Below are 26701 nucleotides of genomic sequence, written 5' to 3' on the forward strand. Positions count from 1 at the left end.
ATAATCTCTTTTAATAGTAAGTGAAGTTTAGCAAACTCTAGAACCTGTAGGATGTTACTTTTACATTGCACCTAAGGCTGAAAATTCAGAGAAATATACAATCATTATGAAATATAATGTTCAATACAAAAGCATCCTTTGGTTAGGAGTAAATTATTCCTTTGATCTTAATGAGTTCATATAATATGGATGAGGAACTATAATAGCTAACTTTATTTAAAGAAGGAGGTTACTCTTATTGAACTAAACCAAATACTTGTTGGAGCTCATCTAATCTCAGCCTGAAAATATTAGTTAGAAGCATGTGGGAATGGCTGGGGGGAGTGGCTCATGCCTGTAATACCAGCACTTTGGGAGACCAAAATAGGAGGATTGCTTGACGCTATGAGTTAGAGACTAACTCTAACAAACCCTGTCTCTACAAATAATTTTTTACAATTAGCTGGGCATGGTGTCACACACCTGCAGTTCTAGCTACTCAGGATGCTGAGGCAGGAGGATTGCTTGAGCCCAGGAATTCCAAACTGCAGTGAGCTATGATCATGCCACTGCACTCCAGCCTAGGCAACAGAGACCCTGTCTCTAAAAAAAATTGCACAAAAAAAGCAGAGTAGCAAACCTCCAAAGAGCTAAAAACAGAACTGCCATTCAACCCAACAATCCCATTTCTGGGTATATACCCAAAACAATACAAATCATTCTATCGTAATAGCACATGTCTGCGCATGTTCACTGCAGCACTATTCACAATAGCAAAGACGTGGAATCAACCTAAATGCCCATCAATGACAAATGGGATAAAGAAAATGTAGTACATATACACCATGGGATACTATGCAGCCATAAAAAAGAATGAGATCATGTATTTTGCAGGAGTATGGATGGAGCTGGAGGCCATTATTCTTAGCAAACTAACATAGGAACAGAAAACCAAATACTGCATGTTTTCACTTATAAGTGGGAGCTAAAAGATGAGAACTCATGGACACAAATAGGGGAACAACAGACACTAGGGCCTACTCGAGGGTGGAGGATGGGAGGAGAGAGAGGATCAGAAAAAAAATTATTGGGTACTAGGCTTAGTACCTGAGTGACAAAATAATCTGTTCAACAAACTCCTGTGACACAAGTTTACCTACACAACAAACCTGCATATGTACCCCTGAACCTAAAATAGAAAAAAAAAAAAAGCTGGTGGGAGAAATATTTCTGAAACATTTGTTGCTCCTGATCCTAAAGAATAATGTTATGAAGTGACTGCTCTCTGTGGGTCCCTCCCCAAAACTGCTTTATCAGAAGATCAGTTACCTTTCCAGAGATGACTGCTCATGTAAGTCTTTACTAAATCTTCAACATACTTTTCACTAAACTGTGCTCAGCGAGGGCACTACAGGCATTCTAGTGGGTAATTCTTTGTAAGAGTCTATCCAATACATTGCAGAAACATTAGCATCCTTGGTTCTCAGGCACTAAATGCCAGTTGCACCCTACATGGCAATAAAAATGAACATCACCACCCCTCTTGAGAATCACTGATTGGCATTTAACAGCCAAAAAGTAAAAAATTTCACTGTATAAAACTAACTTGTAAGGAATTAGGATAAAACTAAAATTTTGCCCTGGAGTTGTTCCAGTTTTTAAATAATTAATTAAAGTAGATTTTCTGCTTGCAAATTTTAGAGGTCTATAGAAAACTGAGTCAGTTTGCCCAGTTGCCACAAGATAATACATAAAAACCATGGTTTTATTCTCAAGTTAAAGTGTTGTTGTAAGACTGTCATTCAATCAACAGTCTCTAGAATATGGATGTCTATGAATACTTGTCCATTTGAACTTTACCCTAAAAGTAAATCTGTTTTCACATCTCATTCCCTGAGAGAAGAACTTTAAAATTTGTCAAAAACCATGATTATTCCAGGGACAGATAACCTGCCATGAAATCTATTTAGACTCAACCTAAAGCAATTTTCAAAAGCATTTTCTCATAGGTAGAACCTGTACTTAACATCACAGTAACAACACAATCCATTTAAAACAAGCAGAACCCTAAAAATTCACAATGAGGTGACTATTTATATGTAAAAGTTTTGCATGCTTTCATCTCAGCACTGATCTCTTATATCCAGTTGTCAAGTGATAAATGTGCCGCATAGTTTGTTAATAATTGTCCCTCAGCCAGCTGGGAGGGGACCACTTTTAAGAGCTTTTCAAAGTGAAAGGCAGAGAAAACTGTAAATCCCAAACAGCTGGACAAGGAAATCAGGTGACAGTGGAATTCATTCCACAGCACTTTCCAATATCTTACCTCATATAATCCCAAAGGTTTTAAAATCCATCATTCAAATGAGACTTAGGGAGCAGCAAGAAGAAACATGGCATTCTCCTTAAAATCATACACCTGGCCAACCCACGTGGCGGTTTCATTCATAGGAGCAGCCAGAGCTGAACTGAAGTCAAGGCGGGTCTGGAGTTCTAAGGTGGCTGTGAAAGCTCTGCAGGTCCACTTCACAGATGCTCCTGCTTCTCTTCCTCTTCCCCCAAAGTTCTAGAAATGAAATACTAGACAGGATTCCGGCAGGTCTCTAGCAAGAGGCTCCTGTCCAGTACAAATGACAATAAAAGCCACTCTTGCCTTTCATCAAGACTTATCACTGTCCAGGCATCCTAAGTGAAAAAAATATATCACGTCCCTTTGGCTGAGGCAGTCGTGGCCACACCCCTGTAAAGGGTACAGGATGCAATCGCCCCATCCTCCCCTCAGCTTCCTTCCTTTGCTTTTCCATGGGAGAATTCCAAAGAATGAGTTATGTGTACACACACACACACACACACACACACGCACATAGAGTGGGCTGATGTCAAACAAGCTGACTGCAATCACAGAAAGGGGAGCTTGCTATTTGATTTACTCAGAATAGAGTGGTCACTACCTGAGAACTCCAACTTACCATTACCATAAATCAGACATAGCATTCATTTAGGTTACTGAAATGGGCTTACAGTATTTTAACTAATCCAGAGTGAAATTTGTGGACTTGTGATTTCAAACTGTGAAAAAGGACTAAAGCTTTTTCAAACATAATACAGCTCTAATGAAAATCCAAACATGAGGTTATCAATTCAGAAGTTATTTTCAAACCTGACTTTTAATGTGAAAATAGATGCAATTATCAATCTAGCTAATGCTCTTGTCTTATACTGGAAAGAGTTGGGGTAGGGAAATCCCCAATCCAGATCCATCATTCTTTACTGGAGAAAGGGGCTTTCTGAAGCGGTTAGCCCACCTGTGTCAGCAGTTGCAATTACAAATTGCTGGTTTAATGTAATCAAAGGCTATAAGATCATCTCTCTCCAGCAACCTCCAGGAAAACTAGATGAAATGGTCTTACATGTCAGGTACATTTGCTGTGAAAAGATGCAAACTAGATTTAAGCTTCACACTACATTTGATGGCTGCAATTACCTCTCCATTGTTACCTTAACCCAGACACAGTTTGCCCTGAAGCTTCGAAGGGCCACAGAGCTTTGGGCTGATTCTGGAATTGGATGAGTGAACACAGCAAGCCAGGCACTCCAGGATCACCATCACCCTGTCCAGGCCTCTTCTGGACATGTAAACCCAGCCCAGTTTTAGAACAAATCACTATGACTTTCCAGTGTCCTAGCAAACAACAATAATAGCAAGCAGGTTCAGAATGGTTACTATGTGCCAGGGACACAAAGCAGATGCTTTAAAAATAGTATCAAATGAGTGTCACTGTGCTCTAAGAATAAGGTCAGTAGTGTCATTAGGCCCACGTTACAGATGAGAAAACTGAGGCTCACCAAGAAGAAGTGATAACGGCCAGGATTTGAAGTCTCATCTGAAAGCTTAAGTATCTTAAACACAAGCTCTTTTAAGATACTCTGCCTTCCTCAAGTAACACTCTTGAAAATGCCAGCAACCTCACTAATTTAGGTGGCCAATGGGTCCATAGTGGGCTCAGTCACCATTGGGAGATTAAGAAAAATAAATCTAGGCCAGGAACCATGGCTCATGCCTATAATCCAAGCACTTTGGGAGGTCAAAGTAGGAGGGTCACATGAGGCCAGGAGTTCAAGACCATGGTGAGACACTATCTCTACAAAAACATGTTTTTTTAACTTAGCTTGGCATGGTGGCATGCACCTGTAGTCCCAGCTACTCGGGAGGCTGAGGTAGGAGGAGCGCTTGAGCCCAGGAGTTTGAGGCTACAATGAGCTACGATCCTGCCAATGCGAATCAGCCTGGGCAACAGAGCGAGATCCTGTCTCTAAAAAGAAAAAGAAAGGAGGAAAAGAAAGAATAAGAAATCTAGAAAGAATAAATATATTTCCTCTTTTTGGCATCAAAGTTGGCTACAGCATATGGACAACAAATAGATTTCTTAACAATATAAGCCTCTGTTTTTATCCCCAGGAAGGAATAGAGTATAATCTTGAGCTCTTGACTACTTTCTAGTTAGGGGCCAATAGACTCTCTGTTGGGTAGAAGAGAGACTCACCTACTCTGTTTATGGTGCAGCTCTTACTATCACTCACTGCCTGGTCTCTGAATCCCACCTGATGCTCCTACCACTATGGTCCTCCAAGCCATGATTCTTTGCCTTCCAAATACCATAACATTTGGTACATACACCACTTTACCTGCACTCTAGGTTCTGGATTACCCATGTATTACCAACACCTACATGTGACAATCTATTTTCCTATATGGAGAAAACCTACTTGACCCCAGCATAAGACACTATCATAATGGAATTAGATTTATCAGCTGACCGAGAAAGAAACTAAAAAGCATAGGGCAACAGCGGTTGATGAATGTTGTAGCTTTGATTTCAAGCCATCACATGTGTACTCTTTCATTGGATGTTTTTTTTTTTTTTTTTTTTTTTTTTTTTTTTTTTTTTTTTTTTTTATTTGTGATTGTACTATTTCATTGAGTTGATTTCCTGCACCCATTAACTCATCATTTAGCATTAGGTGTATCTCCTAATGCTGTCCCTCCCCCTCCCCCCACCCCACAACAGTCCCTGGAGTGTGATGTTCCCCTTCCTGTGTCCATGAGTTCTCATTGTTCAATTCCCACCTATGAGTGAGAACATGCGGTGTTTGGTTTTTTGTCCTTGCGATAGTTTACTGAGAATGTAAATGGGCTAAATGCTCCAATCAAAAGACACAGACTGGCAAACTGGATAAGGAGTCAGGACCCATCAGTGTGCTGTATTCAGGAAACCCATCTCACGTGCAGAGACACACATAGACTCAAAATAAAGGGATGGAGGAAGATCTATCAAGCAACTGGAAAACAAAAAAAGGCAGGGGTTGCAATCCTAGTCTCTGATAAAATAGACTTTAAACCAACAAAGATCAAAAGAGACAAAGAAGGCCATTACATAATGGTAAAGGGATCAATTCATCAAGAAGAGCTAACTGTCCTTTGTAGGGGATGGTAATTTTTTAAGCACAAGCAATTCAGCCAGTACTACTTTAATCATAGTAAATGATTATATTGAGAAGGTATATCCAGAGTATCATAAATTCACATATGCTTTCCTTTCTCCAAACCACACCCCTTTGTGGGGAAAGTCCAGCAAAACCAAGAGCAACAAACAAAATGGGGAAGCACATTAATAACAACTTTTTATCAACAAAACACTCTTATGTTTTTACTTACTATGATATCATACGGTGGTAGGCACTGGGAGGTAGCTGCGAACAAAATAAACATAACCCCTGCCCTCACAGAGCTTATATTTTAAAGAGAAAAACATTAAATAAATACAAAATGAATTCTGTAATTACAATTATGACACATGCTACAAAGGAAAAAGAAAAGATCCTCAGCGTATGGATGGGCCATCAACATGACGTGGTCAGGAGAAAAAGAGAAAGCTCACTCAAGGCATTGGCATATGAACCACGCTCTGAAGGGATGAGGCTGGTGAAGGAGAACAGCATCTAGAAGTTTCAAGAATTGATGTAAAGGGATAGAAACGGAAGCTTAAAAATGAAGGAATGGAAATTATCCCCCAATTATCTTTCCCATTTCCATCAGATCTCCCACTGCAAGCCCAATTGATTATTACAGTTTTCAACATTCAAAGCTATTGATCTAGCAAGGATGCCCATGGGTAGAAATGTGATTTATGGATGCTGAATGGATTAATTATAAACAATTAAAGACATCACTTAACTAAAGCAGCTCATTCCCCAAAGCTCGCAGAATATTTATTGAGAGTAAAGCAGGGAAGAGCAAAGACACAGTCCTTAGATTACAACACAAATTGGCAATGGAAAAATTCAGCAGTGCCTCTTCCACCTATCTTTATGCTGGCACCAAAAACACAAACTAGAATCAAGGTTAGCACACCAGGAAGGAACAACCCTTTTCCTGAAAATCCCATTATGAATTTCCTCTGTGTTTTGCATTTTGCATGCCTCTGAGGCTGACATCACTCATATGCATTATTGAAGCCTCACTGGATGTGTCTGCCTATCTGCTGCAATTTTTATTGGAGACTTTTTCTTTGAACCCTGTGTTCCTAAAGCAGCCAGAGGAATGCTTGTCCCGTTGTCACTCTGTTTTCAGATTCCCAAAATCTTTCAATGGGAATACACATCAGTCTGTGTATAAATCAGAAAGCTTTTTGAAAATATATACAAAAGTGAGGTAGCTGCTAAAATATCAAGGGTAGGACCTCAAATCTAAACCCAAGTTGATACATGTGTACAAAATACGTGTATTTTTAAATTTGGCTTAGAAAGTAGGCCGTTAAACTCACTAAAAACGATCATGATTATTATTTGTTATGTTATAATAACTGAATACATGCTAGGCCCTATAAGTGTGTACACACACTCATTTAAACCTCAGAGTAACCAGAGTAAAAATCCCTGTGTCATAAATTAAGAAAACTAGGGGACAGATTGAATAACTTGTTCACAGAAGACCACATAGCCAGAAACTAGCTGGATTTCAAATCTTGGGTCTGTATGACATCAAAGCTTACCCATACTTTTGCCACTCTTCTACAGCTTTCCCCCACAATAACTACCTATCATTCACTGAATGTCAAGAATTACGCTCAGTAATTAAGAATCATCCACTGAAAGAATTCTCACAGTAATTCTGAGAAGTGTTCTTAGCCCCTAGATGAGGAAACTGAGCTCGGAGAATTCCAGGAACTTGATCAAGGGAGCACCACAGCAAGGCTGAAAGGTGCAGAGGGAGATTTCCCAGAACCCTGCACAATTTCAGGAGAAATTTGTGTGGTACAATGAGTTTAGTAAAAGTAATTAAGGACTTGTTACTTTCTTAGGGTTTTTCAGTTTTATCTGGGAAATTATCAATATGCTTTGGAAGAGAAGAAAATTCCCAAAGGACTGATTTCCTCATCTTAGGTGGACAAGGAAATCCCTCTAGGAATGTCCATTCAAGCCAAAATAGCACTGTGATCCATTACTTTCATACACAAAAATAAATGACCCTCAGTTATCTATGTTTAACAGATCAATACCCACAAGCAGATGTAATGTGCCAAAAACTCTGAAAGCTATACACAAATCAGAATAAATGTAGTTCTTTTCCCTTCACCTACTTCCACCACAGAATTAAAGACCCAGCTATAGTGGTATCTGCTTTATTTGATTGGCATATGTCTCGAAGCTCTTAGGATGTAATATTTTTCCTCATGGGAGAATTTCATATTAACATCAAGAGTATTATATTTTTCCTTAATGGTGAACTTTGTGTTAACGTTGCATTAACTCCATATTAATGGAAACAAATGTTTCCAAGTGAAATATTAAGGGGTTTAAATACAATCCCCCTTCTCTAATTCAAGTTATAACTCTTTAACTGCACAGTTAATGGGTTCTTCAGCTATGTTATTTTTCATTCCAAATTAAATTATATTATTGTAAACCAGGGGGAATTTAAGAATAGGTTTTAAGCATGCAAAAATCTTCAATTAAGATGAAACTAGTAGAGAAGGATGTAAAATTATTTTATCTGTGTATATATATATATATATATATATGTTGTTTCTGTCTGTAAAATGGGAACATTACCCTTTTCCAATAATGCTTTGCATATAGCAATGAACACAGTAATATACCCTGGAGATGCTCTCCTGAAAAAACACATTCAGAGACTCTAATATATTCACATTAGTGAACAAAATTGGCATTTATACTTTACCACCATAGTGTATGATTCAGAATTAAACATATCACACAGATTCCCACATGCTGAAAGAGTAGTTATTAAATTTTATGTGTCTTAGAATCATCTGGGACTCATGTTTAAAATTCAGACTCCATAGAGCAAACCACAGAAATTGTGATTCAGTAGGTATAGGATGGGTCTTAGGCGTCTGCATTTTTAAATTTTTAATTGTTGTGGGTACATGGTAGGTGACTATATTTACAGGGCACACGAGATACCTTGATACAGGCATACAATGCATAATAATCACATCAGAGTAAATGAAGTATTCATCACCTCAAGCGTTTATCCTTTCTTTGTGTTAAAAATAATTCAATTATACTCTCTTACTTTTAAATGTACAATAAATTATTGTTGACTGTTGTCACCCTGTTGTGCTATCAAATGCTAGATCTTATTCATTTTATCTAACCTTTTTTTTTTTTTTTTTTTTTTGAGACGGAGTCTCGCTCTATCCCCTAGGCTGGAGTGCAGTGGTGTGATCTCGGCTCACTGCAAGCTTCGCCTCCTGGGTTCACGCCATTCTCCGGCCTCAGCCTCCCGAGCAGCTGGGACTACAGGTGCCCGCCAACACGCCCGGCTAATTTTTTGTATTTTTAGTAGAGACGGGGTTTCACCGTGTTAGCCAGGATGGTCTCAATCTCCTGATCTCGTGATCCGCCCACCTCGGCCTCCCAAAGTGCTGGGATTACAGGCTTGAGCCACCGCGCCCAGCCATTTTTTTAACACATAAACCATCTGCACTTCCCCTGCAACCCACTACCCTTCCCAGCCTCTGGTAACCATCATTCTATTCTCTATCTTCATGAGTTCAATTGTTTTCATTTTTAGCTCCCACAAATAAGTGACAACATGTGAAGTGTGTCTTTCTGTCCCTGGTTTATTTCACTTAACATAATGACCTCCAGTATCATCCATGTTGTTGCAAATGACAGGATCTCATTCTTTTTCATGGCCGAATAGTACTCCATTGTGTGTGTGTGTGTGTGTGTGTGTGTGTGTGTGTATGGTACACATACATATATATATCACATTTTCTTTTTCCATTCGTCTGTTGTTATAAACTTAGGTTGCTTTCAAATCTTGGCTATTGTGAACAGTGCTGCAGCAAACAGTGCAGATATCTCTTTGATAAACTAATTTCCTTTCTTTTACATATATACCTAGCAGTGTAATTGCTGGATCATGTTAGTTCAATGTTTAGTTTTTGGGAACCTCCAAACTATTTTCCATAGTGGTTGTACTAATTTACATTCCTACCAAGGTGTACAAGGGTTCCCTTTTCTTCATATCCTCGCCAGCATTTTAAAAGCCATTTTAACTGGGGTGAGATGCTATCTCATTGTGGTTTTGATGTGCATTTCTCTGCTGCTAGATATATTGGAAGTCCATTGTATGTTGTTTCTTTTCTCCTACTGCTTTTAGCATTCTTTCTTTGTCCTTGACCTTTGGAAGTTCCATTATTAAATGTCTTGAGGTAGTCTTGTTTTAGTTAAATCTGCTTGCTGTTCTATAACCTTCTTGTATTTGAATATTGATATCTTTCTCTAGGTTTGGGAGGTTTTCTGTTATTATCCCTTTGAATAAACTTTCTACCACTATCTCTCTCTACCTCCTGATTAAGGCCAATCACTTAGATTTGCCCTTTTGAGGCTGTTTTCTAGATCTTGTAGGCATGCTTCATTCTTTTTTATTCTTTTTTGTCTCCTCTGACTGTGTATTTTCAAATAGCCTATCTTCAAGCTAATTCTTTCTTCTGCTTGATCAATTCTGCTGCTAAGAGTCTCCGAGGCATTCTTCAATATGTCAGTTGCATTTCCAACTCCAGAGATTCTGCTTGACTCTTTTTAGTTATTTCAAGCTCTTTGTTTAACTTATCTGATAGGATTCAAAATTCCTTCTCTTTGTTTACTTGAATTTCTTTTAGTTTCCTCAAAACAGTCACTTTGAATTCTCTGTCTGACTGACCACAAATCTCTGCCTCTCCAAGATTGGTCACTGGTGTCTTATTTAGTTCCTTTGGTGAGGTCATGTTTTCCTGGGTGGTCTTGATGCTTGTGAATGTTCTTCAGGGTCTGGGCATTAAAGAGTTAGGTATTTATTGTAGTCTTTGCAGTCTGGGCTTGTTTGCGCCTGTCTTTCTTTGAAGGTATTCCAGATATTTAAGGGACTTTGGTGTTGTGATCTAAGTTTTTGATCACTGCAGCCATATCTTCATTAGGGGGCATCCCAAGCCTAGTAACAGTGTGACTCTTGCAGACTCCTATAGGTACCACCTTGGTAGTCCTGGATAGGATCTAGAAGAATTCTGTGGATTACCTGGTAGAAACTCTTGTTCTCTTCCCTTACTCCTCCTAAACAAATGGAGTCTGTCTCTCTCTCTCTCTCTCTCTCTCACTGATGAGCTCTCTGAACCTAAGAGAGGAATGACACATGGACTCCTGTTGTCACCACCACTGGGACTGCAATGGGTCAGACCTGAAGCCAGCACAGCACTGGGTCTCACCCAAGGCACATGTTAACCACTGCCTGGCCACCACCTATGTTCACTCAAGGGCCTAGGGCTCTACAATCAGCACAGCACATAACAAAGGTAGCCAAGCTTATGTCTTTCCCTTCAGGGTGGCAAAATCCCCCCAGTCCTGGGCAGGCCTAAAGATGCCATCTAGGAACCAGGGCCTAGAGTAGGAAATCTTAGGAATCTACTTGATGTTCTATTCCACTGCAGTTGAGCTGGCACCCAAGCCACAAGACAAAGTCCTTCCACTCTGCCCTCATCTTTCCACAAACAGAGGCATTTCTCCCTATGGCCACTACTGCCCTAGGTCCATGGTGAGCACTGCCTGGCTACTGCTGATATTCATTAAAGGCTTACAAAGCTCTTTAGTCAGCTTGTGGTGAATGCTGCCAGGCCTGGAACTCTCCCTTTAGAGCAGTGGGCTCCCCTCTGGCCCAGGGTAGGTCCAGAAATGCCATCTAAAAGCCAAGACCTAGAATTGAGGACATCAGTGGGTAATGTCCTCACCCATTGTGGCCAAGCTGGTACCTAAGCAGTAAGACAAAGTCCCCTTACTCTTCCCTCTCCTTTTCTTAAGCAGAAGAAGTCCCTCCCCTTAGCTGCCACAGCTGGGCATCTGCTGGATCATACCTGAAGCCAGCATGTCTCTGAGTCTCACCAAGGCCCATGATGAGTACCACCTGGGTACTGCTGCTGATTATTTAGGGCCCAAGGGCTCTTTAGTCAGCAGGTGATGAATCCTGACAGGTCTGAGTCCTTTCCTTCAAGGAAGTGAGTTCCCTTCTGGCCCAGGGTGTGTCTAAAATGTCATCCAGGAGCTAGGGCCTGGAATGGAAGCCTCAAGACTCTGTCTGGTGTCCTATCCTACTGTGGCTGAGCTGGTATCCAAGTTGCAAGACAAAGTCCTCTTTATTCTTTCCTCTTTTCTCCTCAAGTGGAATGCAAGGGTCTCTTCCGGAACTGTGAGCTGTGCTGCCTGGGGGTGGGGGAGGGATGGCACAAGCACTCCCCTGGCTACCCCAGCTCGTGTCTCACTAGGTCACAGGCCCCCAAAGTCTACTGGCTCCAAGCCCAGCACAGCACCAGGACTTGCCCAGGAATTGCAGTCCCTGTGGCCTAGACTGCCTTTAATGTTTATTTACAACCCCAGAGTAATTTAACCCATGGGGGCGAGGCTTGCTGGGATTCAGGTTCTGACTGCTAGAATGAGTGATTCCCCTCTGGCTAGGGCTGGTCTAAATGCTCCCTCTGTGGGTGCCAGGTCTAAATGCTCCCTCTGTGGGTGCCAAGTCTAAATGCTCCCTCTGTGGGTGCCAGCTAGGTTCTGCCCAGTGTTGCTTTCTGCTGTGACAATGCAGCACAGCATTTCAATGCAAAGTCCCACAATCACTGCATTCTCCCTCCCCTAAGCCCATAGATTCTAAGCCACTTTCTGCTGCTGGAGGATAGCAGGATGCAGTGTTGGCAATGAAAAACTCTCTCTCCTACCCTCTTCAGTGCCTCTTTTAGTGGCATGAAATTAAAACCAGATACTGTGATTGCTCACCTGACTTTGGTTCTTATGAAGGTGTATTTTTGTCTGTGGAGAGTCGTTCAATTTGGTGTTACTGTGGTGAGGACAATCAGTGGAGGCTTCTATTCCACCATCTTGCTCTGCCCCCTAAAGTCTGCATTTTTAAACAGTTACCTCAGCTAATTCTGATACAGATACTCTTTGAACCACATTTCTAACAGACAATGGTATAGAGTCTTAAAATCCAGTAGTCCATATATTAATGAACACGTATAGGTACATGCCATTTTTGATTTTGCATATTCATTTTATTAAACTCAAAAACAGACATACGTCTGTACCTGCACTGTGTCTCCTAGCTTAACAGCTCACAATTATTATGTTCAATCTACTTTTAAATAAAGAATAAAAAAGCATAGTAAAAGGACAAGCAAGTACAGGAATAATGAAGACAGAAAGGGGCACTAACATGAGCACAAAGTTTTAGATTCTACTTAAGCTGAGAACAGTGCTCCATAAAATATGGGCCATGGGTAAGTGCTGGTCCATGAATCGGTTGTTTATAATCTGAGATAGGTCTAGAAACTGACTGGAAGCTCTTAGAAACTTTTACAGAAATTTGCCAGAGTAATTTTATGTCTATTCAATCTAATAATAAAATTTTGGACTCATTTTATAGATCTTATATTTTATTCCATTTCTTTTCCTACTAGCTTATTTTCACTCTATTTTACAAAAGATCAACGTCCACAGGTAGTCTGTGAAGCACTGGTGAACTCTACAGAGAAGAACCGGCCTTCTTGGTTAGTCCAGTGAGCCTCTCCTAACCCAGGATTTTAATACAAAAGTGAATATCCTCAACTTCTCATAATTACTTACTGTGAATCTGTCAGCAATGAACGATCTCTGTTTTCTGTGAATCTACCGACTTCTTTTTAGCTTGTATCCCCTTTTAGAATAACATTTTAGTAACATTTCTTAAAAGTTTACTTTCAACAGTGTAAAGTAGTACTTTTTCACTTTTATTTTTCTTTTAATTTTCAAAGAGACCCTTGAGTCTTAACATTTGAGGATTCAGTGATGAATGCTATCATTGTATTCATATCTGTACCCTATCTGTGTATTTTTGCTAACATGAAACTATGGTCTCAGGCTATTCTCAAAAAGCAGGTCCTTTAACTGCTTTACTCATCTTAATGCCAGGTCCCTATCAACTATCTAATGATTTTCTTGATATGTGGCAATAACAGTAATAAGAAGCACAAAGTATCAGTAAATTATTCTAGTCATAAATACATGGGAAACGGATCTCATTTTGTGGTTTCCCTGCCTCCTAGTAAACTTTGAATCATAATTTTCTCCCTTATTGAAGACCTGCATTGTTAACAGTATTAAAGTTAAATGTTAGATATATTCTTTACGGTATCTGCTTCTTGGTTGATATATCCTTTGGTGGTCCCCTACAGTTTCTACTTTTGGTATATAAGTGTTGCCAAGAATAACATTTTCCCTTTCCAAGTTAAACATGGTGTTTATAAAAGGTGTAGGATGGAGAACCTGGAAGTATGAATCTGTGCATACAATGGGTAAAGTCACAATAATAGCAACCACTTTCCCAGTTGCCAAGATCTCTAGCCAGGAAGAATAAAAATGAGGATTTTTTCCTCCCTACATAATTGTGTCCCCCTTTTAGAAGAGTTAGGAAGTCAACTATTAAGTGTCCAGATTTGCTTTCTGATGCTTATAAGTTGCACACTAAATTTGTTCATTATATTTGCTTAACATTTTTTTTTAGAAACCCAGTTTAAGACATTTTCTCATGTAATTGGTTAACTATATAACTAAGAACTCTCTGACAGCTTGTAGGCTGTCCAGGACAGCTTTGGTTCTGTGGCCAAAAATGGACACCTTTTTAGCAGTGTGAGGTTGGCCAAGTGATTTAACTTCCTAAACTTTAGTTTTCACATCTGTACAATTGGGATAACCAGGCACAGCCAGTACAATTTTGAGAGGATTGTGAAGCTACATAAAGTCAGCAGCACAGGACCTGGTGCAGAGTCCACACTTGCTGCAGTAAAACCTCAGATATGAGTGTTGTTATTCTTAACAAGGAAGACTCTAAATCACTGAAATAAAATCTAGAGAAATTCTTGGAATTTTCTCACTCTGACAAGTACACTAAATAGATAAAGGATAGTCCACCAGGAAGGCAGCTGGCTAGATGAACTGACCTTTGCAGTCTCCTTGATCTAGGCTATCTGACATGCCCAAACCATGTTCAAATTCAGTACTTTGTTTGTAATTCAAGTAACATCTTTGGAGAAAAATAATTGCCTGTTTTCAACTAACCAAAGGAATTATAATTATGTTAATTTCTTTTAGTGTACCACATACATTTGTTTCAGCACACTTTGGGAAAGGTTAAGTGGAGCAAATATAACTAAAATCACAGGACATCTTTGTAAAAGCAGATGGCGTTCATCCAAAATGTCCTTCCTGGAACAAACTGTAACAACTTGATTCACTCCCACCCTTCCCTACTAAGCTAAATTTAAAGGTCTGTAAGCATTTCCATCATAAACTGCTGTCATCAGGATTTGTAATTTTACCTTCTAACCTATTTCAGGGTTTATATATAAACATCTCAAACTTAAAAAAAGCTATTGTTTTTAAAATTTAACAACTTCCTTCAGTAAAGCATAAGAGTACAAGGGGAAACAAACAAAAAAGTAATGATTATACATGAAAAAAAATTATCTGCCATGGCTTGATAAGCAAAATAAGGTGCATGCTCAAGAAATATGTGCCACCAAAGATTATATAAATTCAATGGTGAATAATATGTCATGATTCATAATAATTAGAAGCTAAATAGCTGTCCAGAAATTAATGAAAAGGTAAATTATGGTACAGTCATATTATAGGGTATTATGTAGCCATCCCATGATATTCTCAAATAATTTTTAATAACATGGAAAACGTTCATGAGATAGTAAGTGGAAAAACATACTGCAAAATTATATGTACAATAAGAACTTAACTGGATTATAAAATAAATATATATACAATCTATATTTAAAGTTGTAAAAGAAATACGCTAAAATGTTCATAGTAGTTATAGCTTGGCTGGAAAACCTAAGTTCTTCATATTTGTCCATAATTTCCAAGTAGTGTACAATGAACTTGCACTACTTTACTAATCAGAAAAGAAAGGCTTCATTGTGGCTTAGTGTCACAAACGAATACAGAAACAGTAATACAGGAAAAAAATGAAGACTGGCATCTCTCCCCTATCTTTCTACATCCTCTGCATTGCCCTTGCAAATCTATCTTTAATCATCAACTATTTTGACATTTGAAAATCTTATTTGTACTGTGGATTTATGAAATACTCATTCAGAAAGAAGTTTTCATTTATCAAGCAGTTTCCCCAAAAAGTGACTTTGTAGCTATCCACAAAGTATTATCAACAACTCATGTCTCAAGATTCTAAAAAATACAAGTATCATCCACCATAAGGTAACCTCTAGGGGACAAAGCATAGATGTGGGATACATCCAGTAAGGGAAGAGTAAAAAAAAAAAAAAGAAGCAAAGATGGTACATGAAAACTAATTTCGGCTGGGCACGGTGGCTCGTGCCTGTAATGCCAGCACTTTGGGAGGTCGAGGTGGGCAGATCACGAGGTCAGGAGTTCAAGACTAGCTTGGCCAACATGGTGAAACCCCATCTCTACTAAAAAATACAAAAACAGCCAGTCGTGGTGGTGCGCACCTGTAATCCCAGCCACTCGGGAGGCTGAAGCAGAATTGCTGGAACCTGGGAGGCAGAGGTAGCAGTGAGCTGAGATCATGCCACTGCACTCTAGCCTGGGCAACAGAGTAAAACTCAGTCTCAAAAAAAAAGAAAAGAAAAAAAGAAAAAGAAAACTAGTTTCAATCTGTTGAGCTGTTGAATTCAAAACTTCAAGTATTCAGCAGATATCAACTTAAAGAGAACTGTCCCAAATGGAATTATGACATCAATTTAAATAAAACATAAATATTAAAAGAATTCGGAGTCCCAGTCTATCTTAGGGCCTCTCTAACTCTGACTGGAAACAGACACAGACAGACACACACAGAAATCACACTGCAATCAATCATTGTGAGCATTCATGATCACAGATATTTCCAGTTTCTCTATAAACTTTTCTCTATAAACTTTAACAGATTCTACTTTTACTTTTTTCACTGAGATAATAGTTTTTGCAGTTTGTGAAGTACGTTTTTAATTTCACAGCTTGTTACCACTGGGTTTTGAAAGAAAAGGAAGTGGTAACCTTTTTCAAAACATCAGGACGGGTAAAAGACTGGCACAGGGTATACTTGAGAATCAAAATTGATTATTAGTGGGAACACAACAGTGGAAAAAGATGTGGATACTGGTGTCAGGCAATGGCTAGGAAAAAGGAATCAAACATGAAAGGTGGGAAAACGTCTACAGAGAAATATCATCTATTTCAATTTTTCTAATGGAGATTGTCCAGAATAAAAGTGAAATAGCCTCTACTTATTACTTTATTGCAGTTATGCAGATATTATGAATGACACTTGTTCTATATCACCAATGCCATACATTTTTCCAAGGCTGATGAACATGTTCTTAAAGCTTATATGTCTACTATTCAAAGTACTTTCGTGTGTGCCTTCTTATGCCAGTTAGGAAAATCTGGTCCATTTGGATACACTGTCAGGTCCAATTCCCTCTATCAGTCTACGTTCCTTCAGGCTCAGAACCATATTTTATTAATCTCCACATTCCTAACAATTACCTAATGGTGGGAAGGGCACAACACATATTTTCGATTAAAAGAATAATAACACATTCCGAATCTTAGCTTTTATTTCCCTCAAACTTTGCCCCAAACCAGAAGTGTGAAGTACTTCATAATTTATTGGTCTCCAAATTTGTATATTTAAGAGCAACTATTTAAACAACAATTTGAAGAGATACTAAGAATGTAATAAACAAAAAGCCACATCAAAAATAATCTCATTATACTGAGAAGTAAAAAACAAGAATCCAACAACAAAACAGAAATTAAAATAGATTTTCAGCTGGGCACAGTGGCTCTGCCTGTAATCCCAGCCCTTTGGGAGGCTGAGGCAGATGAATCACAACGTCAGGAGTTTGAGACCAGCCTGGCCAACATGATGAAACCCCATCTCTACTAAAAATACAAAAATCAGCTGGGTGCAGTGGTGCACACCTGTAATCCAAGCTACTCAGGAGGCTGAGGCAGGTAGCAATTGCTTGAACCCGGGAGGTGGCCATTGCAGTGAGCCAACATCACGTCACGCCACTGCACTCCAGCCTGGGCAACAGAGCAAGACTCTGTCATAAAAAAAAAAAAAAAAAAAAGTCGGGCGTGGTGGCTCACGCCTGTAGTCCCAGCACTTTGGGAGGCTGAAGCAGGCGGATCAACCTGAGGTCAGGAGTTTGAGACCAGCCTGACCAATATGATGAAACCCCATCTCTACTAAAAATACAAAAATTAGCCAGGTGTGGTGGCATTCACCTGTAATCCCAGCTACTCAAGAGGTTGAGACAGGAGAATCTCTTGAACCCGGAAGGCGGAGGTTGCAGTGAGCCAAGATCACGCCACTGCACTCCAGCCTAGGCAACAAGAGCAAAACTCCATCTCAAAAAAAAAAAATCAACACATAAAAATAAATGAATGAATTAATTAAAATGGTTTTTCATTCCTTGCGGGAAAAAAACATAGAGTTACAAACTCTATAAAAATTATTGTTTGATCATACTCAAATTTCATAAACATGCCAAAAATTTTAATAACATTAATTCCTAAATCAAAGGGAAACCAGGTTGGCCAAAGCTATCCACTAGTTAGTACCACGGAAAAGTAGCTTAAACTTTCAGTGATAAAATAATGAGTAAATTCTGAGAATCCCGAAAAGAGAGTCTCAAACACAACCCAAGAGGCAAATTATATTATGGTCATTTTAATTTTTTTGTCAGTTTTAAAGTTATCTACTTGCAACAATTGTATTCTTGATATAAGGTACTAAAAATTGTCCTGATGCAGTGTTATTAGTCTGTTCTCATGCTGCTCATAAAGACATACCCGAAACTGGGTAATTAGTAAAGGAAAGAGGTTTAACTGACTCACAGTTCCACATGACCAGGGAGGCCTCACAATCATGGTGGAAGATCAAGGGACGTCTTACATGGTGGCAGGCAAGAGAGGGCTTGTGCAGGGGAACTCCCCTTTATAAAACCATCAGATCTCATGAGACTTATTCACTATCATGAGAAGAGCTTGGGAAAGACCCACCTCCACGATTCAATTACCTCCCACTGGGTTCCTCCCACGATACGTGGGAACTGTGGGAGCCACAATTCAAGATGAGATTTGGGTGGGAACATAGCCAAACCATATCATGCAGATTTTCCTGAAATACCCTCAGCATAGTTAATGCATGAATGAAGCAAAGTTTCCATTTTACAAATTTCTCATGCAATAACAATTGCAACATCTGAAAGCACTTAAAATAAGTTTTTCTCACTGTTTCTTACCAGCAGATTAAGTCAATACTGCTAAGCCAAATTAGAAAATGTGAACCAAACAAACAAGCAAAATACAAAACACAAAAAAGGAAAGAAAATCAAGAAGTATATATTTTTTTGGCACAAGTTTACTCAGATGCAGTCTCACAAAGCATTTCTGCAATTATTTTAAAAACAATTTCCACTGTTAAATCTGTGTTCAGATTAGTTTTGCATGCATTACTCTAAGAGTAGCAAAATCACAACTGTCTCCTCTTTGGCGTTTCCTTGGGTTGTGAGTCAATGGGACTGCCATAAGTAGAGCAGAGTGGTTAAAAACCCAAGCTCAGAAGTCAGATTCCTAAGTTTAAATCCAGGCCCTACCATGTCATCTTTCTGTCATCTTGGCTAAGTCACTGTAACTCCCATTGCCTAGGGCTGAAATAGCATATATACCGCACCACCACCCCCATACACACACACAATTTCACACAATGTGCTTTTATGTATGAAAAGAAACATGGAAATGATAAAGAAGCAGCCACCACAAATGGTTACCTATAGAGAGAATAAGTGTTTAGAGTGAAGATACCGGGGATAAAATATAAAACTACTCTTAAAACACCTTCTTGTATAGATTTCCCCATTGGCCCAATTAGAATATTTTCAAAACCCTGCAATTCATTAGAACACATGAAAATAAAATGTTTAAACACGAGTTCATAGCAATATTAAAATATGTGTAGCCCCTAACTAAAATAAAATTAAAACTCATTAGTCACAATTGACAACAACTAGGGCACCAATGCCCACATATTCTGAAAACTGTCAATGAAAATTAAAGAATTAAGCATCAATTTTGCTTTTCCAGAATGAATAGTATTTCAAAGTACTAAGGAGCCATAGCTAATGAGGAGAAGTGCTTTTTACATAAGAATTCCAGGAAATAAGTATAGAAGAAATAAGATAATTACAAAATTCATAATTTTTCAATGCATAAGAAAATAATATATTTGAAAACATTAGACAAAAAAATCAATGAGAAACATTCTAATGAAGACATTATGCTGCCACAACTTGAACCCACTAATCAATCTTAGCATCACGAAGAATGGGGCAGCCAGACTCTTGCGTAACTTTTGATGGAATGCAACATGAAGTACACAGCACCACCAAAGAAGCATCCTTGGGGAAAAACATGAACTTGATGATATTCAAGACCCTTTTGGTTAACCTCCAATTTATAAGAAATAAGGGAGTCAGTGGAACAAGTTAAAAGACAATACCAGTGAGCAAAAAAACAAATCCAGAATGTGAGACATTTTCAAGGACAACAGATACAGTTGTCACTGGCACTGTGAAAAATGAAAAAATGATAGTGAAAAGAGTCAGATAAAACTAATGCACTCTAAATAATTCTCTTCTTTATTTACAGTTCAAAAATAGGAAAAACTAACCTATAGTTTTAGAAGTCAAGCCTTAGGGAGGCTGTGATTGGAAGGGAGTATGAGGAGGACTTTTGAGGTGCTGAGAATACTCTATGTCCTGATCTGGGTGACAGTTATACGGGTCTATACATACGTAAATGTTCATTACACAGTACGCTTAAGATTATGGCACCTTAAGGACTTTCCTAAATATGTGCAATTCCTCAATAAAAACAATAAAAGAGACACAATTAACCTATGGTGTTTGAAGTCAGGACGATGGTTACCTTTAAGGAAGAGTGTTACTGAGAAGATGCAAGAGTCATAAATTTATGATGATTTTACTTCTCTGCATGTATGCTATTCTCCAGCAAAAAAAAAAAAAGGATGAGGGGAGGAGGTACTGCTCTGTATTAGAGGTGACATAAATAAATTGTTAACTGGATTTTGCTTAAATCAATTGATTTTTGAGAAACAGTGAAATTTTAATATTAGGTAATTCTTGTGTATAATATTAAGTAAAATAAAGACATTTTGCTTATTTAAGAAAATATCCCTATTAGAAGTTCATAGGGGTGAAGCAGCTGTCCTGCGTGGCTATTTAAGTCCCTGCTCAGTTCACTCAGTGGTTGGATAACAAATGCATGAAGATTTGCTTAAATGCACTCAATCAGTAAGTCCCCCAGCCTTTGCTGATGGGCTGTGTGTGTTTGATGGAACACTCCTTCAGTACTCTAGCAGTTTATAGCTCTGCCTTAACTTTTACTTCCTGCTTGCACAGAGCCTGAAGGTCAGGCACAGAAGAAAATAAGGTCTCTCCTGGGTATGCACACAGCCCTTTGTATGCGTTTGGCTTTCCCAATTCCCAGGAATATATCTGAGCTTTTCAAAGCCTCCTATGCACATCTCTTTCTCTATATTGTCCTTTTCTGTTTTTTTCTGTTAGTCCCTTATGTGCCCCAAGTGGTACTGCCACCTCAGGTAAGTGCAGTGTTAAACAACTGCCACCAGTTGTTTTTGAAACGTGTTCTGGTGATAGGGCTGTTTGCACCAAAGAAGCTATGAGCCAGGTTAACGAAAGTCCTGCAAATGGGGCTTTTCCAGAGAGCTGCCAGACATGTCAGGTAGTGACAATTCTCTAATAGGGATGAGGTTTTTGGGGGAAGCTCCAAACCCATTCTGCTGCCATTAGTGGCTCGTAAGGTGTGTTTGTTTTCATGACTACCATGGTTGCAGAGCTTCTGGTTTTCAGTTATTGCAGAGCTGGGGAGACAGGAATGATAAAGGGCAAGTTGTAATAAAATGTTACACGGGCCAGGCGCGGTGGCTCACGCCTGTAATCTCAGCACTTTGGGAGGCTGAGGCAGGCGGATCACGAGGTCAGGAGATCGAGACCATCTTGGCTAACATGGTGAAACCCCGTTTCTACTAAAAATACAAAAAATTAGCCGGGCGCGGAGGCGGGCGCCTGTAGTCCCAGCTACTCGGGAGGCTGAGGCAGGAGAATGGCGTGAACCCGGGAGGCGGAGGTTGCAGTGAGCAGAGATTGCGCCACTGCACTCCAGCCTGGGCAACAGAGAGAGACTCTGTCTCAATAAATAAATAAATAAATAAATAAATAAATAAATATAAAAATAAATAAAATGTTACACAGCCAAAGCCTACTGTGCTGAGTTCAGCCTGTTTCTTGAATAAATGCTCCTCATGTACTTGAAAGCTTTTGGCAGATTTCCAGAGTTCTAAAAAAGTTGACTTTTGCAATTTTCTCCAGTGTTTTCATTGCTTTTTGGGGGAGCAGAATGTTGTAGGGGGGGTTCTTACTCTACCATTCCCGAAGTGCTTCTCCTCACAATCATCCCTTGAAGGTTAGATTGGGGTAAGAAAACCCCTGACCTAAGCCCCGTAGGAAAACCCTACCCGGCTTCTCAGCTGCCACTTACAATAAGCACAGTTGCTTAAAGTATGATGCTCTTTAGAAAGTCTAAAGTCCCTTAAGACACTGTTTTGTGACCATGAACCCCACCAATCACCCCACATGGTTCTCACGTCACTGAGTCTAAGGATCAGTTCAGCACAAAGTCATCCCTTCTACTAGAAAAACGATTAAATTCAGCATGTCCTGCTAACCATGTGTACTATGATAGTAGCTTCTATGAAGGTTTTATCTTCATTTCATAATGCTTTAGTGCCTTGGCTGTTAATAAGTTGTAAATCAGTATAGAAAAATAAAGTAAAATCAATGTCCATATAAAATTCTACCCAAAATCAACCAACAGTGAAATTTTCAGGCAGGTCACTGGTTTCTCATAGCGTCAGGATTATAAAGAAGCAGGTTCCAGTCTATTAATAGCCAGAAAATGTTCCTTATATCATAATAAATAAAAGTAGACGAAAAGTTCTGGGAAGTCAGGAAGCAGACATTTGCCTCCTACCAGGAGGGCAAGAGTTTCCCAGAAATCAGACCCAGCTGAGGTTATAAGGGTCATTAGTAAGGCAACATCCCCATGATAAGGTTCTCTGTGGACCATGACTAGAAGTTTAGTGTGATATAAAGAAGACAGCTTTCCTAAACTGCCAGATTTCCTGCAGAAATCTACTGCAGGACACAGCTGACATTAGTCTTTAACTAGTTTAAACTGAAATAAAATTAAACGTAATATTAAGACAAAACACTAATGTGATTTAAATATATACATATATGTATGATTATTCATTACAGCACTATTTGTTTGTAATAGAGAAAACTGGAGACAATTTAAATATCCACTACTTAACCCATCAAGTATACCAGTTAATAAATTATGTTACATCTCAACAATAAAAGTGTGCAGATATATAAGAATGGGACTCTTTCTATGTTCTGACCTGGAAAAATCTGAACAATATATAAGTGAAACAAAGTGTAGAATAGTGCATATATTTTGCTTTTTTTTATATTAGAAGAGGTGAAAATTTCTATATAGTTGTATTTGCTTATTGATATACATGTATGTATGTGTGTGTATATATATATAGTATGTGTGTGTGTATATATATATATACACACACATGTGTGGAATATATATCCATCCATATATGTATAAAAACTTTGAAGAATAAACCTGAAACTAATGAGCATTGTTACCTGTGAGAAAAAAAGGGAAAAATTTGGAAATGCATGAGAGGTTGAAAGGAAACTTCTCAAACTACTTCTTTGCATTTAGAAAGTTTTTTAAGCCAAATGACTGTATTACTTAATCAAAAAAAGGCCTCTAGTTATTCACATAGGGCAAAAAAAAAAGTAATAAAATTATCTTACAATTTTTTAAAAAATTAGAAACTAGAGATGTATTCAAATTTTGCAAACCTCTAGTTGATGAAGCCCTAAGTAAACCCCAGAAAGAATTTCTGAATAGGTATATAACATGAAAACGGATAGAATGAGAGTCTGTACAATATGGCAGTGGATTGTATTCTCTGTCTTGTAGCAATACGTGCCCTACTTTGTCTTCATTATTTATAAATAACCTGGCTTTAAAAAGCATCTACAGCAACTGACTCCAATGGAAATGGCACTTGCTTTACATGAATGTTCTAAACCAGGGTAGCTGGCATGATAACCCTGACCTTTAGAAATGTAACCAGCTTCAATACTAGTAAAAAATGATATTACAAATGGTAGCAGGACCACAAGTAGCTTTCATTTTATTCTTTCTATTTTCTGTATTTTAAATGTTTTTCACTAAGCTTAACTTTCATGATCAGGGATAAAACTATATTTTTCATAAGACAGGTGGCTCTGGTGGCAGTATGGGGGATGAATTGCAGTAAGAGGAAACTGGTGGCAGAAACATCAGTCAGAAGAGTGGTTGAAGGTAGGAGAAAGATAACAAAGATAGGAATAAAAGTTGAAGCAGTGGAGCCAGATATAGAGAAGTTGAAGAGGTTAACTGACCAGGCCACCTGGATGGAAGTGATGAAGAAAAATGCAAGCATAAGTCTCAAATGTCTGACTTGCATAACTTCTGCCAGCAATATTAAAGAGGCATATGAAGGAGGATGAAGGATGTGGTCAAATTCTGTTTGGGATACAATGAATTTGAGGGGTCTGAGGCCAATCCAGGTGGAGATACCAAGTCAATAGCTAGAAATACAATAATGGCACTCAGAAAAAGAATGAAGATTGGGTATGTAAGTGTATAGGTATTGGCTGAATCCATGGAAACAGATGAGATTGCAGGGTGCCAAGAGCAAAATTAGGAGAAAAGAGCCTAGGAGAAAAGTCTGTGGAACACCAACTAAGGTGGAAGAAGAGACAGCAAAGGACAAAATAGAAATAACTTCAGGCAGGTAACTAGAAAAGAAGGGTCCAGGAAAGATTAAAGAGTAGACCTTTTCAAGAAGGGAACAGTGACATCAACAGCATCAAATACTGCCAAGATTTAAGAGGATAAAGCCCCACTTCACCCAGTTGGCAATGACAAGGTCTCCAATGTCCTCAGTGGGGCAGTGACAGTCAAGGGTTGGAGTTGAAAGCTAGGCTGAGGTGGGCTGAGGAATAAAATGGAAGGTGAACATTTCAACTAAGAAAACTAAATCATTCAACAGTGGCCCTTCACACATCACTCATTTCAAATCCCTAAGATGTGAACATGGAAATCATATTCTCATTTATTTCATGGCAAAAGGTTAAACAGTTTAGTATAGTGGTTAAATATATTCCCTGAGTTAAAATCCTGTTTCTATCACTTGTGTGACTGTGTCTCATATTACTCATCTGTAAAATGGCAATGGGAATTGTACAACCTCAACAGGTTACTGAGGGTTAGATGAGGTGAGCAACTAGCTTAGTGCCTGCTCACTCATTCAGATGCTATTATATTTCTTAACTCTTCCATCTGTGTAAAACCAAAAAGAAATTAAATCTTGACCTCCTTGATTGAAGGTTGGATTGTTTAACAACCTCATTCAGCACTGTTCATTAACCTTACTCATTCACTTGGCAATAAACATTTATTAAGCCCTTTCCATGGGCTTTAATTTACTGGAAACTGGGGACAAAAAAAATGATTAAGGCTTGATCCCAGCTCTCACAGGCTACATAAAAAACTCTTTTAGGCTGAGCACGGTGGCTCATACCTGTAATTCCAACACTTTGGGAGGCCGAGGCAGGAGGATCGCTTGAGCCCAGGAGTTTGAGACCAGCCTGCATAATATAGAAAGACCCCATCTCTACAAAAAAAATTAAAAATTAGCCAAGCATGGTGGCCTCTGCCTGTAGTCTCAGATACTCACGAGGCTGAAGTGGGAGGATCACTTGAGCCCGGGAGGCAGAGGCTGCAGTGAGCCGAGATAGCACTACTATACTCCAGCCTGGGCAACAGAGCAAGACCCTGTCTCCAAAAAAAAATTGTTTTAATCATAACGTGGCAAATAAAATAACAGAAGTCTGAAGAGTTATTCATAAGTATTTACACAATGAAATGATGCACACAACACTTATAATGCCCCTCCCTAGTATTTTTTACATTCATTCATTATGACATCCTGAATTAAGGTTACAAAAAACAGAAACACTAGGCTGCCAACTGATTAACTTCTTTAGCATGCTTTATAAAATGTTAATTACTTCTCCTAAATACTTTAATCTATTCTTCTCTGCAATTCTCAGTAACTTCATGAAACTAACAATAAATCTCCTGAGCCACCTGTTAGATGGTTTCTTTTTTTGTTTCTTTCACTTTTTTTTTTAGTCAGGGTCTTGTTTTTTTGCCCAGGCTGGAGGGCAGTGACACAATCACAGCTCACTGCAGCCGCAAACTCCTGGGCTCAAGCAATCCTCCTGCCTCAGCTTTCCAAATATCTGAGACTGTAGGCACCAGTTACCATGTCCAGCTAATTTTTATTTGTAGAGACAGTGTCTTGCTATGTTGCCCAGGCTGGTCTTGAACTCCTGGGCTCAAGCAATCCTCCTGCCTTAGCCTCCCAAAGTGCCGGGATTACAAACATGAGCCATTGTGCCTGGCCTGATGGTTTCTTTTCTGTATCTCATATGCAATAAATCATAATCTTATTTAATTAAGACAGTAAAAGCCTTCCCCATCTTACAAACCCCAGCTCATTTATTTAATCAGAATATAAAAGCTCTAGCTATTTAATGAAAAGTATTCAATAAACCACTGAACATGGAGATATTAAAGCAAATTTTTAAAATATGATCTCACTAGAAAGTAATTAATTTTCCATCATGCAGAACTTCTTCCTAAAATCATGTATCATTGGCCATCCCTCTCCATTATGCCCTATACCCTGATGCCAAAGCCTCTTATTAAAAAGAGCACTCTACTCACCTAAGGTAGGACGCTAAAAGACCTGGGTGGCAGGTCTTAGAGAATCACTTTTGTGATCCGAAGCTAGTCCTTTAATTTCTCCGGAACTGGAGCACATGGGGACTGAAAATACTTGTTC

At 38.9% G+C, this 26701-nt stretch overlaps 1 protein-coding gene across 2 annotated transcripts in view; it reads right to left on the bottom strand.

Annotated features, from left to right (window-relative positions):
- HECW2 (HECT, C2 and WW domain containing E3 ubiquitin protein ligase 2) overlaps window positions 1–26701 on the bottom strand; it is a 402132-nt gene that overhangs the window by 168478 nt on the left and 206953 nt on the right. The gene's annotated exons all lie outside the window — the stretch shown is intronic.

Source organism: Nomascus leucogenys, chromosome 22a, assembly GCF_006542625.1.
Source record: "Nomascus leucogenys isolate Asia chromosome 22a, Asia_NLE_v1, whole genome shotgun sequence".
Classification (NCBI taxonomy): Eukaryota; Metazoa; Chordata; class Mammalia; order Primates; family Hylobatidae; genus Nomascus; species Nomascus leucogenys.